Source organism: Garra rufa, chromosome 13, assembly GCF_049309525.1.
Source record: "Garra rufa chromosome 13, GarRuf1.0, whole genome shotgun sequence".
Taxonomy (NCBI): domain Eukaryota; kingdom Metazoa; phylum Chordata; class Actinopteri; order Cypriniformes; family Cyprinidae; genus Garra; species Garra rufa.
In genome coordinates, this window is record NC_133373.1 from 39,450,500 (window position 1) to 39,465,351 (window position 14,852).

A 14,852-nucleotide genomic window follows, 5' to 3' on the forward strand; every position below is an offset into this window, starting at 1 on the left:
CAGTTATAAATATCTGATTTTTAAATTTTTTGGTCAATTTTTGTAACATTATAAATATCGATTTTTGTCAATGTTACAAAATTGACATTTATAATGTTACAAAAGGCATTTATAATGTTACAAAAAATCTGATATTTATAATGTTACAAAAGACATTTATAATGTTACAAAAAATTAATAAAAAAACTGTTACAAAAATTCTGACATTTATAATGTTACAGCAATTATGTAAATATAATAATGTAAAAAGTCTGACATTTTTAATGTTACAAAATACCTGTATAATGTAAAAAATTGTGCTTGGAAAATGATATAATAACCTTCTGCATTTGAAAGGCTCCATGGATGTTCAAGGTTCTTCACAGAACCATCAATGCAAATAAAAAAACCTTTATTTTTAGGAGTGTATTACATTTACATTAATAGACATTTAGAAAAAAAAACAGTTGGAACCAAAAAGCAGATAAAACTTTTTTTTTTAAGTAAAATATACATTCATAAATGTTTTTCAATATTTCTTCATATATTATAAAACAATTTATCAGATGGAACAAAAATGTATGAATAAGAGATAAAAACATTTTAAGCAAATGCTAAAATCATAAGTGTTTAATGTGTTTAAAATAGTCATTTATATGAATCAAAAAACAACCGAATAACTCAGACTTGTTTGGAGGAAAAAAACAGAGTTCTGCATTCTGATATTCCTTCATTTACCACAAAATAAAGGAAAAACCATAAAGTAAAACCAGATAATGGGCAAGTTATATAATCATACATTTAAATAAATTTCTTCTAATATTTAGTATTATTGTAATGAAATACTAGAGAAGTATATTTACTACTGTAAGATTGTAAATGTGTATAGCATGTAGAGACACATGGGGGCAGTAGATTCACACTCATAAAAACACCTGAAAATCAGCTGCAAATCCAGTCTTTCATTCACAGACTCAGTGACCTCATGTACATCTGGAAAAAAAAAAAGATTGATATTCAGGTTAAAACCATAACGTTTGCAAGCATTAAGGGGGTATGCAGGTAGTCAGTAAAGTGTTAATTTTACAGAAACACTCCTCTGTTTACTGCATTAGAGCTGCTTCATTTGCTGACAGGAGCAGAAAATAACTGCTATTATCTGTTTACTCCAGCATCAGACTCAATATTAATATTATATTCTCAAATCTGAGGACTTGTGAGGGGCTGATGGCTTGTTCAGCTCACCGGCAAAATATGCAGTTAGTTACAACTTAACATTTGTTGAGATTACTTAGAAATAGGTTTGAGTCCAGCATGAGCACTTTATTGTTAAGGTGAAACACCACATTATTATTTAGAGAGAACTAATCACAACAATCATTCTTACAGGGAAGGGAATGTTCTCACACACAAAAAAATAAAAATAAAAAGGAATGTTCTCACAACTTACACTATTGTTTCGTAAATGTTTTATAAATAGTAGGACCAAACATTCTTAATGTTTATGGAAACTTCTTTTATCTTTATTAACATTTGATACGTTCTCATAATGTTGAGAGAAAATTTTCTTAGATCAACATTCTCAAAACATCATGACGCTATTTGTACTTAAAAACATTCTAAGAAACATGCCATTTGTAACATTATAAATAACAGAATTTTTGTAATAGAATAAATGTCTTTTGTAACATAAATGCCTTTTTAACATCATAATTGTCAATTTCTGTAACATTATAAGTATCAGAATTTTTGTAACATTAAAAATGTAATTTTTTTGTAACATTATAAATGTCTTTTGTAACATTATAAATATCAGAATTTTTGTAACATATTAAATGCCTTTTGTAACATTATAAATGTCAATATCTGTAAAAGTATGAATGCTTTTTGTAACATTATTTCAGAATTTTTGTAACATTATAAATGTCAATTTCTTGTAACATAATAAATGCCTTTTGTAACATTATAAATGTCAATATCTGTAAAATTATAAATGCTTTTTGTAACATTATAAGTATTAGAATTTTTGTAACATTATAATGTCTTTTGTAACATAAATATCAGAATTTTTCTAACATAATTAATGCCTTCTGTAACATTATAAATGTCAATATCTATAAAATTATAAATGCTTTTTGTAACATTATAAGTATTAGAATTTTTGTAACATTATAATGTCTTTTATAACATAAATATCAGAATTTTTCTAACATAATAAATGCCTTATGTAACATTATAAATGTCAATATCTATAAAATTATAAATGCTTTTTGTAACATTATAAGTATTAGATTTTTGTAACATTATAAATGCCTTTTCTAATATAATAAATGTCAATTTTTGTAACAAATATAAAATCTTTTGTAACAGTATAAATATCAGAATTTTTGCAACATAATAAATGTGTTTTGTAACATTATAAATGTCAATATCTGTAAAAGTATGAATGTTTTTTGTAACATTATAAGTATCAGAATTTTTGTAACATTATAAATGCCTTTTTTTTAAACATTATTAATGCCAATATTTGTAACATCATAAATATCAGAATTTTTGTAACATCATAAATGTCTTTTGCAGCATTATGTCAGAATTTTGATAACATTATAAATGCTTTTTGTAACATTATAAATTTAAAAATAACGTTAATAAAATGTTACTTTAATGTTTATTTTTAATATACTGAAAATGTTTAATGTCCACTTTTCTTGTCATGATTATAACATTATTTAAAAGTTACAAAAATGTTTCTTAGAAAGTACAAATAAGTCTATGTTTTGAGAATGTTGATCTAAGAACATTTTCTCTCAATGTTATGAGAACAAATCAAATGTTAGTAAAGATTTAAGTTAGTAAAACATTGCAGGAAACATTTTTTTATGACCTTTAACACTTTAATCACAAAAATCTACATTTCAACATCTTTAGAATATTAAAAATAAACATTTGATAACGTTATATTTGGGCTAAAAATCTTTTGTTGTTGAACATTCTAAGAAACATTTTTTCATATGTGTCAATTTTTTCAAAATTAGATTTATATATCAATATAAATAGATGCAACTATTTAAAAATGTGTAATCTGAGGGTGCAAAATATTTCTCAAATATTGAGAAAATCACCTTCAAAGTTGTTCAAATGAAGCTCTTAGTAATGCATATTACTGATCAAAAATGAAGTTTTGATATATTTACAGTAGGAAATTTACAAAAGACCTTCATGGAACATGATCTTTACTAGTTTTGGCATTTATTGTTGGCTATTTCTACAAATATACCCATGCTACTTAAGGTTTTGTGTTTCAGGGTCACATTTGCTCAATATGATCTGGTCTTCAATGATGTTCTCAAAGTCAGACATTTCGATGAGTCCAGATGAAAGAACATTCCCTAAAAAGTGCAAAACACTGCTAATTGCTGTAATTCATTGATGAGGATCTCACTTTTGTCTTTGTGTGGGTCAGGCGTGTCTCTGTATGCTGCTAATTAGTTCTTTCTCAGCAAATGAAGCGCTCAGATCCTCAGGTTTAACAACTGAACATCTTCTAAGACATAAAGCCCTGAAAGCTTTGTTCGGCGTGTGGAAGCACGTCTGCGGCGTCCCGTCTATAATCCACGGCCGTCCGCTCATTAGACTCCATCAGACCTGCTGCGCAATCATTTATCTGCCGCCGTTTCTGCATCATGAACTCATTGGAAGCTCAAATTTGAGTTTGGAGTTTTAGTTTAATTGGATCTTACAGAAATAATGAGTGAAAGCCCGGCTGTTCCTTTAAAGCCTTCAGGAAACACATTTCCATGTTCATTGACATCTCAAACTGGGTTCAGATTTGTCGGAGTTCTTGATATAAGCTCCAGTATTTCTCATCAGATGATCTGAGCTGCTCCATGTTTGTCAATGAAGGACATGCTCAACATCAGCAGAAGCTCTTATTCTCATGCAGCTGTTGTTCTAAAACCACTTCAAACTTATAAAAGTTTAGATATAGAGGTTTGGATATAGTAGATTTCTATGTGTTCTGTCATTCATCAAATACATTTAGTCATTTAGCAGAAGCTTTTATCTAAAGTGACTCACAGTAAGGGAAAAAACAGCACTTCATTATAAATCAGAGCAGCCACAACAGTGTATGTACTGTATATATATATATATATATATATATATATATATATATATATATATATATATATATATATATATATATATATATATATATATATATCCAACATCCAAACTTTTTACTGGTAGTGTAGTAATGCCTTTTGTAACATTATAAATGTCAATTTTTGTAACATTATAAACATCAGAAATTTTGTAACATAATACATTTATTTTTGTAGCATTATATCAGAAATTTTGTAACATTATAAATGTCAATTTCTATAGCATTATGTCAGAATTTTTGTAACATAAATGCATTTTGTAACATTATAAATGTCAATTTTTGTAATATTATAAATATCAGAATTTTTGAAAAATTATAAATGTCAGAATTTTTGTAACATTTTAAATGTCAATTTTTGTAACATTATAAATATCAGAATTTATATATATATATATATATATATATATATATATATATATATCCACTCAAAAGTTTGGGATCAGTAGTCAGACTTGTAATGTTTTTTAAAGAAGTCTCTTCTGCTCATCAAGGCTGCATTTATTTGATTAAAAATACTATTAAAAAAACAGTAAAATTGCAAAATGTTATTACAATATAAAATAATGTTTTTTATTTTAAACTACTTTAAAATATAATTTATTCCTGTGATGCAAAGCTGAATTTTCATCAGCTGTTACTCCAGTCTTCAGTGTCACATGATCCTTCAGAAATCATTCTAATATACTGATTTATTACTAGAATTATTATTTTTAATGTAAAATAAACCTCTTTCAGGATTCTTTGATGAATAACAAGTTAAAAAGAACAGCATTTATTGAAAATATAAATCTTTTCTAACAAATCTATGCTTTCACTTTTTATTAATGTAACACATCCTTGGCAAATAAAAGTATTATTTTCTTTAAAAAAAAAGAAAGAATCAAAATTTACTGACCATAAACTTTTGAACAGTAGTGTATATTGTTAGAAAACCTTTTTTATTTTAAATAAAGAATAAACTTATTTTGTAACATTATAAACATCTTTTGTAACATTAAATATGTCATAATTTTTGTAACATTATAAACAGCTTTTGTAGCAAATATTTTTATGACATTATAAATATCAGATTTTTTTGTTATAAATGTTATAAACATCTTTTGTGACATTGTAAATGTCAGTTTCTAAAACATTATAAATGAATTTTACAGAGAAGTTTTCGTAACATGATACATATCAGATTTTTTGCAACATAATTGTCTTTAATTAATGGAATGAGTACGTCATTTTGTGTCATAAATGTTTATAATGACAATTTCTTAAAAAAAAAAGAAAGAATCAAAATTTACTGACCATAAACTTTTGAACAGTAGTGTTAGAACACCTTTCTATTTTAAATAAATGTTGTTCTTCTAAACTTTTTATTCATCAAAGAATCCTAAAAAAAGTATCACAGGTTCCAAAAAAATATTAAGCAGCACAACTGTTTTGAACATTGATAATTAATAATAAATCAGTATATTGGAATGATTTCTGAAGAATCATGTGACACTGAGGACTGCAGTAATGATGCTGAAAAATTCAGCTTTGATCACAGAAATAAATTAGTTTTTAATGTATATTAATATAGAAGAATGTTGTTTTACATTATAATAATATTTCACAATATTACATTATTTTTTGGTATTTTTGATCAAATAAACACAGCCTTGATGAGCATTAAAAACCTATTTAAAATACATTAGAAATCTTACTGATTTCAAACTTTTGACTGGCAGTGTGTATGTATATATATATATATATATATATATATATATATATATATATATATATATATAATTGTAGTTGTATTCATAAACATGAAATATAATAAAGCCAAAAAAGTGTAAAACAAAACTAGAAAATGAAATATAGATTTGTCTGCTTATTCCTGTGTAAACATCAGTCAAAGCTGACAAGAATCTTCTATTAAATTCTGTAATATCATTTATCAGCTCATATATATTTAAACAAAAATAAATGACACAGACTCGTGTGTTTGTTGTATCTGTTGATGGTGTGATGTTTGTGAAGCTCATGGATCGGCTCTGATCTGATCAATTCTATCATCATTTAAGCTGCTGTCTGTTTCTAGAAGAACTCTGTCTGTTCCTGACAAACGACGCAGGGTTAAAAGAATCTCCTCAAATCTTCAGAATCCATCATGTTGGGTCTAAATTGAATCGGTCTGCTCTGATATGAGACTCATGTGTCAGAATAATATAAGAAAACAATCTCTGGACGGAGAGGAATTATATTTGATATCAGAGATCTCAGAAGTCTGTGTTCGCTCAAATGGGCTTCTGTTCAAGACTGTCAGACTTAAAACTTCATCAGAGATCAGAGCTGAGCGGGTCAGAGCTTGGGTTTTAGGAAACCAGCTTTGTGGTGCTGCTTATATGATCAAAAAATACGGTAAATACAGTAAAATTGTGAAATATTTTTACGATTTAAAATAGCTGTCTTCTATGTGAATATCTGTTTAACTGTAATTTATTTCTGTGATGCGCAGCTGAATTTTCAGCATCATTACTGCAGTCTTCAGTGTCACATGATCCTTCAGAAATCATTCTAATATACTGATTTGCTGCTTAAGAAACATTTCTGATTTTTAGTAATGTTGTTAGTAATGCATGACTTTTTTTGTCTTGTGTTCTAGTACAAATATGTAATACTTTTACTTCAGAGGTAAAATGACTGTTTGGCCTATTAGATATCAATTCTTGAGTTCTGAAAAATCAACCTAAATTAAGTGAGTTTGTGCTTAAATCAAAAACAAATATCTGCCAGTGTGGAATGAAAATTAACTTCATTCAAAGGGAAAACAAGAATGATTTTCCAAATACTATTTCTTGTAACATTAGAATTTTTTTTTACATTATAAATGTCAGAATTTTTGTACCATTATAAGCGTCTTTTTTGACATAATTGTCTTTTGTTACATTATAAATGTCAATCTTTATAACAAAATAAATGTCATAATTGTTGTAACATTATAAACACCTTTTGTTACATTGTCAGTTTTTGCAAAATGATGTCTTTTGTAACATTATAAATGTCAATTTCTGAATATTATAAATGTTTTTTTTGTAACATAAATGTCAACTTTTATTATTATAAATGACTGTTGTAACATTATAAATGTCAATTTCTGAATATTATAAATGTTTTTTTGTAACATAAATGTCAACTTTTATTATTATAAATGACTGTTGTAACATTATAAATGTCATTAATAATGTCATAATTTTTGTAACATTATAAACATCTTTTGTAACATAAATGTATTTTGTTACATTATAAATGTCAACTTTTGTAACAGAATAAATCTATTTTGTAACATTATAAATGTCATATTTTTTGCAAAATTATAGACATCTTTGGTAACATATTTGATGTATTTTGTAACATTATAAATGTTGATGTTTGTAGCATCATAAATGTCATAATTGTTTTAACATTATAAACACATTTTGTCACATTATAAATGTCTTCTGTAACATAAACGTCCATTTTTGTAACATTGTCATCAATTTTGCAACATTATAAACATCTTTTGTAACAAATATCTTTAGTGACATTATAAATGTCAATTTTGTAACATTATAAGTGTCATAAGTTTTGTAACATTATAAACAGCTTTTGTGACATTTTAAATGTCAGTTTCGGAAACAGTATAAATGAATTTTACAGATAATTTTTGTTTTCGCACCATTATAATGATCTTGACTGAATGGAATTTCGTGTCATAAATGTTTATAATGACAGTTTCTTGAGGTGGATTTCATTCTAAATGAATCAGTCGATCTGCTTTTTCTCTACTCTGATCGGAGCATCAAGTGTTTTAAGAAACAAAAGCAAACTAAGATGTTTTGAGATGAGGGTTCCATCCTATAAAATCCCAGACTAAAATCGACTGCACGTATTTCAGTTTGAACGATTGAACAATGTTGCTAAGAGCAGTTGACCTTTGACCCCTCACTGATGCTGCATTCGGTCAGACGGCCTCCGGAGCACCGTTCATTATTTCTCACTGATGGCCAATCCATCAAGCGGGACAAGACGGAAATAAACTAAGAGGAGTGAAGAGAGACGGATTCCATTAAGTGTCTGTGTGTTGATCTCCCATGATCCTCCACAACCTGCTGCCGATAAATATAGAAATAAATCAGTGCTATTTTAGTTCTATTAAGGTACTATTTTTAGTAACTAAGGTTCTATTTTGTCTATATAGTTCAGTTGGAGTTACTTTAGTGCATCAAGTTAGGTTTGTTAAACTCATTATTAAGCGTATTTGAGAATTGTGTTGTTAGTTCAGCAGTGTGTGTTTGTTTTAGTGTTTCAGATCCACTAGAGTTGCTGTCTAGTAAGGGAGCTCCCTATCCTATGTCTGGATGCTGGAGGAGATCCAGAGGAAGCGTGAGTGTGTGTTTTATTTCTCAGGCGGAGAGCTGATGCCGTAGATAAGACTGCTCTGTATTCACGGCACGCGTTACCGTCCGACCTGCGACCCGCTCAGGGTTCAAGAGCAGATTACACTCCGTTCCAAATCAACCTGATCTACTTCACCTTTATCCTCACGCAAACTCTCCAGTTTCTCTCAGTGCTTTACAAAAGAAAGTTACAGAAGCGCAGGGCAGCAGGATGACTCAGACGTTTCCAAATTGATAGATTATTATTAACTATTATGAATAAACGATATAATGGTTTTTATAATGTATTTTGTAACATTATAAATGTCTTTCATAAAATGTCAATTTTGTAACATTATAAACGTGTTTTGAAACATAAATATCAGAATTATTGTAACAATATAAATGTCAAAACATTATGAATGTAACAAAAATGAATTGTAACATACTAAGTGCTTTTTGTTAAATTTATATGTCTATTTTTGAAATATAAATGCCACAATTTTTGTAACACTATAAACTAATTTTGTGACATTCTAAATTACTTTTGTAATATTATAAATATCAGAATTTTTGTAACAATATAAATATCTTTTGTAGCATTATAAATGTCAATTTTTGTAACATAAATGTCTTTTGTAACATTAAAAATATATTTTGTAACATTATAAATATCGGAATTTTTGTAACATTTTAATGTTAAAATTTTTGTAACAAATATATTTTGTAACATTATATACATATTTTGTAACATTATAAATATCAGAATTTTTGTACCATTATAAATGTCAGCTTTTGCAATATAAGACTGCTAAATATAGTTAATTAAATTATACATGTCTATTTTTGTGTAACATTATAAACGTCTTTTGTAACATTATGTACATTGTATATTTTGTAACATTAACAATAATCTGCTCCTTAACACCACCAAGACCAAGGAGCTCATTGTGGACTTCAGGAAGGGAAGAAGAGGTTCACACAAACCCATCCACATCAATGGAATGGCTGTTGAGCCTGTTTCATCCTTTAAGTTCCTGGGGACCCACATTTCGGAGGATCTATCCTGGACCACCAACACCTCCAGCTTGGTCAAGAAGGCTCACCAGCGCCTCTTCTTCTTGAGAACACTTAAGAAGAACCAGCTGTCCTCAGCTATCCTGGTGAACTTCTAATGCTGCACGATAGAAAGCATCCTTACGAACTGTGTCACAGTCTGGTACGGAAGCTGCTCTGTAAGGCACTGCAGCGGGTGGTGAAAACTGCCCAACGCATCATAGGGACTCCACTTCCATCCATTGAGGACATTCAGAAGAAGCACTGTCTGCGTCGAGCATGCAGTATTCTTAAGGGTTCCTCTCATCCCGCCCACAAACTGTTTTCTCTTCTGCCTTCTGGCAGGCGTTTCAGATGCCACAGGACAAGAACTAGCAGACTGAGGAACAGCTTCTTTCCCAGAGCTGTCTCCTTATTGAACTCTGACCCCCACTGACCTTTGGCCCCCACCCCCACACACTCCCCACTACCATTGCACTACTTAATATTCATTGCACTACGCTGTACATACCCATTTGTAAATGCACATTTCCATTGCACATATACATACTGTAAATTTGTGATAAATCTATATCTATACATGTCTATTTGTAAATTCCTGTTTCAGTAAACAGTAACCTGTATATTATGTTCGTATCTACCTGCAATTTATATTATAGTTAATAGCAACCTGTATATTGTGTTCATCTATTTGTACATTCTAATTGTAGTTAATAATCATCTGTAAATTATGCTCACAGTACTTCATCTGTAAATATTATCCATAGTTTCTCCCTGTACATATTCCCTATAAGTGCACTTATAACTTATACCTTTATCCTGCACTTGCTGCTTATTGCACTCCTGGTTAGACCTAAACTGCGTTTTGTTGCCTTGTACTTGTACATGTGTAATGACAATAAAGTTGAATCTAATCTAATCTAATCTAATCTAATCTAATCTAATTATAAATATCAGAAATTTGGTAACAATATACAATGTCTTTTGTGGCATTATAAATGTCAGTTTTTATAAAATTCTAAATGTATTTTGTAAAATTATAAATGTCAGAATTTCTGCAACATAGACATCTTTTGTAACGTTATAAATGTCAATTTTTGTAACAATATCAATGTCTTTCGTAGCATAATAAATTTACATTTTTGAAACATTATTAATGTCAGCTTTTGTAATATAAAAGACTTGTAATATTCTAAATGCTTTTTGTATGAATTTATACATGTCTATTTTATAATATAAACATTTTGTGACATTATAAATATCTTTTGTAACATACATTTTAGAATTTTTGTAACAAATATATTTTGTAACATTCTAAATGTCTTTTGTAACATTATGTCAGAATTTTTGTAACAATACAAATATCTTTGTAGCATTATTAATGTACATTTTTTTACATTCTAAATGTCTTTTGTAACATTAAAAAAATATTTTCTAACATTGTTAATATCAAACTTTTTGTAACAATATAAATGTCTTTTGTAGCATAAATAGTTCTAAATGTCTAAATGTGTTCATATCATCAAAAAATCCTAAGAGCTGGTGTAATGAATGTTGATTTGTGTCAGATTGAAGCAGTGAGATCCCAGGAAAGTTCAAGTTTAGTATTTAATTGAGCATCATTGACATTCATCAGAAACGAGCGCCAGTCGTTAGCATTCGCTCACAGCGGAACCCATCGGTCACTAGAGCATCATGGGAAATGATTTATTCAGGAGCGCCGCAGTCTCGTTACGACACTCACAGCTCTTCATCTCTCTGCCGTTCGCTGATTCATTCATGGCCCTTATGAAAGTTTGACGCGCCGCCATCCCGAACTCTCCGGATCACCTTTAGCCGGCGGACTCTCGTCAAACCGGAGTTCAAGCGGGATCATCATTATCCTGCGGATCACACATCAGGTTATCAGCTCAACACTTAATGAGGGTCTGTTTGGCTGTAATAAGCATCATCACGGAGGAAGTACATCTTATGTCCGCCCGTCACACACACACTGTATAATCAGAGCCGCGTGGAGCGTGCAGCGGATCCTCATGCCACTGCAAACGGCCTTGTGTTCAATGTTTTCATGCGTCTTTCTTTACAATAGGCTATGGACCCTTTTCACAATTAAAATCATCATAATCAAGAGTTCATCAGAGCTGCCCACTTCAATTCATATACGGCCAAAAATATATACTTTTTTTGTGGTCATTTAAAAAAGCTAAATAAATGTAAAAATATATTTAAATATATATATTACTTTAAACAGAAAATATAAATGTAATACATCAAAAATAAATAACTGTAAAAAAAATTTTTCATGAATATACAAAAAATGACCAAAAATATCTTAAATGATTATAATATATCTTCAAAGTCTGTAAAAAGTCCATTAGTGACACTTGAAATGTAACTAGATAAAAAAGCTTAAACGTTTTTAAGTTTATATAGATAGATTAGATCATTATTTGTTGCTAGCATGATTAGATAGTTAGCATGATTCTAACATTTTTCTGGCATGTCATTAGCAAGTTTCTAGCACGAATAACATGTTGCTAGCATGTTTCTAGCATTATTAACGTTACTTGCATTATTAGCGTGTCATTAGCAAGTTGCTAGCATGTTTCTACCATGATTAGCAAGTTAGTAGCATGTTATTAGCATGTTTCTAGGATGATTAGCAAGTTACTAGCATGTCATTAGCATGTTTCTAGCATTATTAGCAAGTTGCTAGCACATTTCTAACATGTTTCTATCATGATTAGTAAGTTGCTAACATGTTTCCAACATGATTAGCAAATTGCTTGCATATTTACAGCATGTTTCTAGTATGATTAGCAAGTTGCTGAGCATGTTTGTAGCATGACTAGCAAGTTTCTAACATGTTTCTAGCCTGACTACCAAGTTACCAGCATGTTTCTAGCATGATTACAAGTTGCTTGCATGTTTCCAGCAAGATTAGCAAGTTGCTAACACATTTCTAACATGTTTCTATCATGATTAGTAAGTTGCTAGCATGTTTTCCAACATGATTAGCATGTTTCCAGCATGCAGCATGTTTCTAACATGATAAGCAAGTTGCTAGCATGTTTCTAACATGTTTGTAGCATTATTAGCAAGTTGCTAGCATGTTTGTAGCATGACTAGCATGTTTCTAACATGTTTTTAGCCTGACTAGCAAGTTACTAATATGTTTGTAGCATGATTAGCAAGTTGCTAGCATGTTTGTAGCATTATTAGCAAGTTGCTAGCATGTTTGTAGCATGGCTAGCAAGTTTTTTAACATGTTTCTAGCCTGACTAGCAAGTTACTAGTATGTTTGTAGCATTATTAGCAAGTTGCTAGTATGTTTGTAGCATGGCTAGCAAGTTACTAGCATGACATTAGCATGACTGAAGTTACTAGCCTGTTTCTAGTCTGATTAGCAAGTTACTACTAGGATGTTACTAACATGATTGTAGTTGCTAGGTTTGTCTAGATAGTTAAATAGATTATAAATATGGTATAGAATGTGAGTTCTGTTGTTTAGTATGGATGCACTGCTTGATCATCTTAATTGCTGCAAACAAAAGCTGTCATTTCTGTCAGCGCCGGCGCTAATATAAAAGTGTTTACATTCACCGCCTGTGTTTTATCCCATTGGTAATTATTGTCAAATAAACGCTAAAACGCTTTTGGCGATTTTATTATAAGCTTTTCACCCAGAGTTAGATGCATGCTTCACTGTTAATGTTATTGTTAAATAAGGCCTCTTATTACATTGCATTCAGTTTGAGAGCAAAGGAATGACAACATAACCTGTAAATTGTTTGTTTTATATTGCTTTTTACCTTTTCCTCTCCAAACTCTATCGTTTTTTACAAAATTCAGGCGATTTTATATTTTGAAAAATAAGGCAAAGCCGTTTGAACCGCGCTCTTCAATTATAATTTTATTTTAGTGCGTTAAAGTCATAGACTGTAAAAAATATGTACATAGTGTCCGTGACGTCATCCGTAGGTAACCTAAGAGAACCTAACTAAGAAATTCTGAAAGGTTGTTATTCCTTTGGTGGTGGTGGGTGGTTGGTTTTGGTGCTTAGGGCACCCAAATGGCTAGCACCGACCCTGATTTCTGTGACACACTTTTATCTTGTTTTTCCTTTTTTTGCAGAATGAAGTGGAGCAGGACTAGAAAACAGCTCTGACTATGAAATATGACTTTCATTTGGGTGCAATAATAAAAGCAAAAGACAGAATCAGACCTCTGTGAGCGTCTCCCGACGGGACTCGGTTCATTCTCTGTTCGCTCTAAAACAGACCCAGAAATTAGAGCAGCATCTCTTTAAGAGTCAAACACACAGTCATTACGCTCAACAATCACTTCAACAAAGCCCACTATTTTTAGAAGATGTCTGCAGTTTGTCTGCCTTTCACCTTCACAAAGACTAAGGACTACAGTCTTCATTTACTCACCTTCTGAGAAACTATCATCTTCAGACACACACAGGAACTCAAAGATCTTCACCACAATCTGTCAAAATAAAAAGTTTCTTTTAACTTTAAGAAATTGTGACAGAAATATAGTAATATTGTACAGTAAAATGTACATCTCAGTGTAATACCACTACTACTACTACTAACTACTGTCAGTGTTTCCTAGTGTTTTCCCCCCTGACATGAACTTATATTGGTTTCTTCATTTGTCTCCCCCTTTTGTTCAGTTTGATTTGGTTTACCCATGCCCTTACTTGGACAAGTTTCCTTGATTGTGTACACCTGTCTTTGTAATTAACCACTCCCTTTATAAGTTGTTTGTTTTCTGAGTTTTCTGAGTGTTGTGGTACTCTTGGTTTTCTGTTTGTTGTTTTATGAAATTACGTCGTGGTTTGTGTTTCCCTGGATTTCAGTTTTGTTTGTTTATTAAATATGTGTTTGTTTTGTTCTCCTGGCTCCTCACACCCTGCACGGCATGACAGAAGACCGAACCTAAATGAAGATGAATCGGGCTGAGGCGGAGCTGTGGAGACTGCGGCAGGGCGGTCGGAGATTGGAGCGGTATGTGGAGGATTTCATCGAGCTTTCCCATCAGGTGGGCTGGCTCTACGCCTCTCTCGGCGCCATGTTTCTTATGGGGCTGGATGATGAGACGATACGTTGCCATTCTCCCGTGTGTAATTTCCCCTTATTCGAGCTTATCAGTCTCATTCTTTATTTAAACTGCTCCGATTTTGAAATTGAAGAAATAAAAAGTGTTTGTGGGTCTCGTCGTCGTGCCCCCTCCGAAACACGGCACATCGC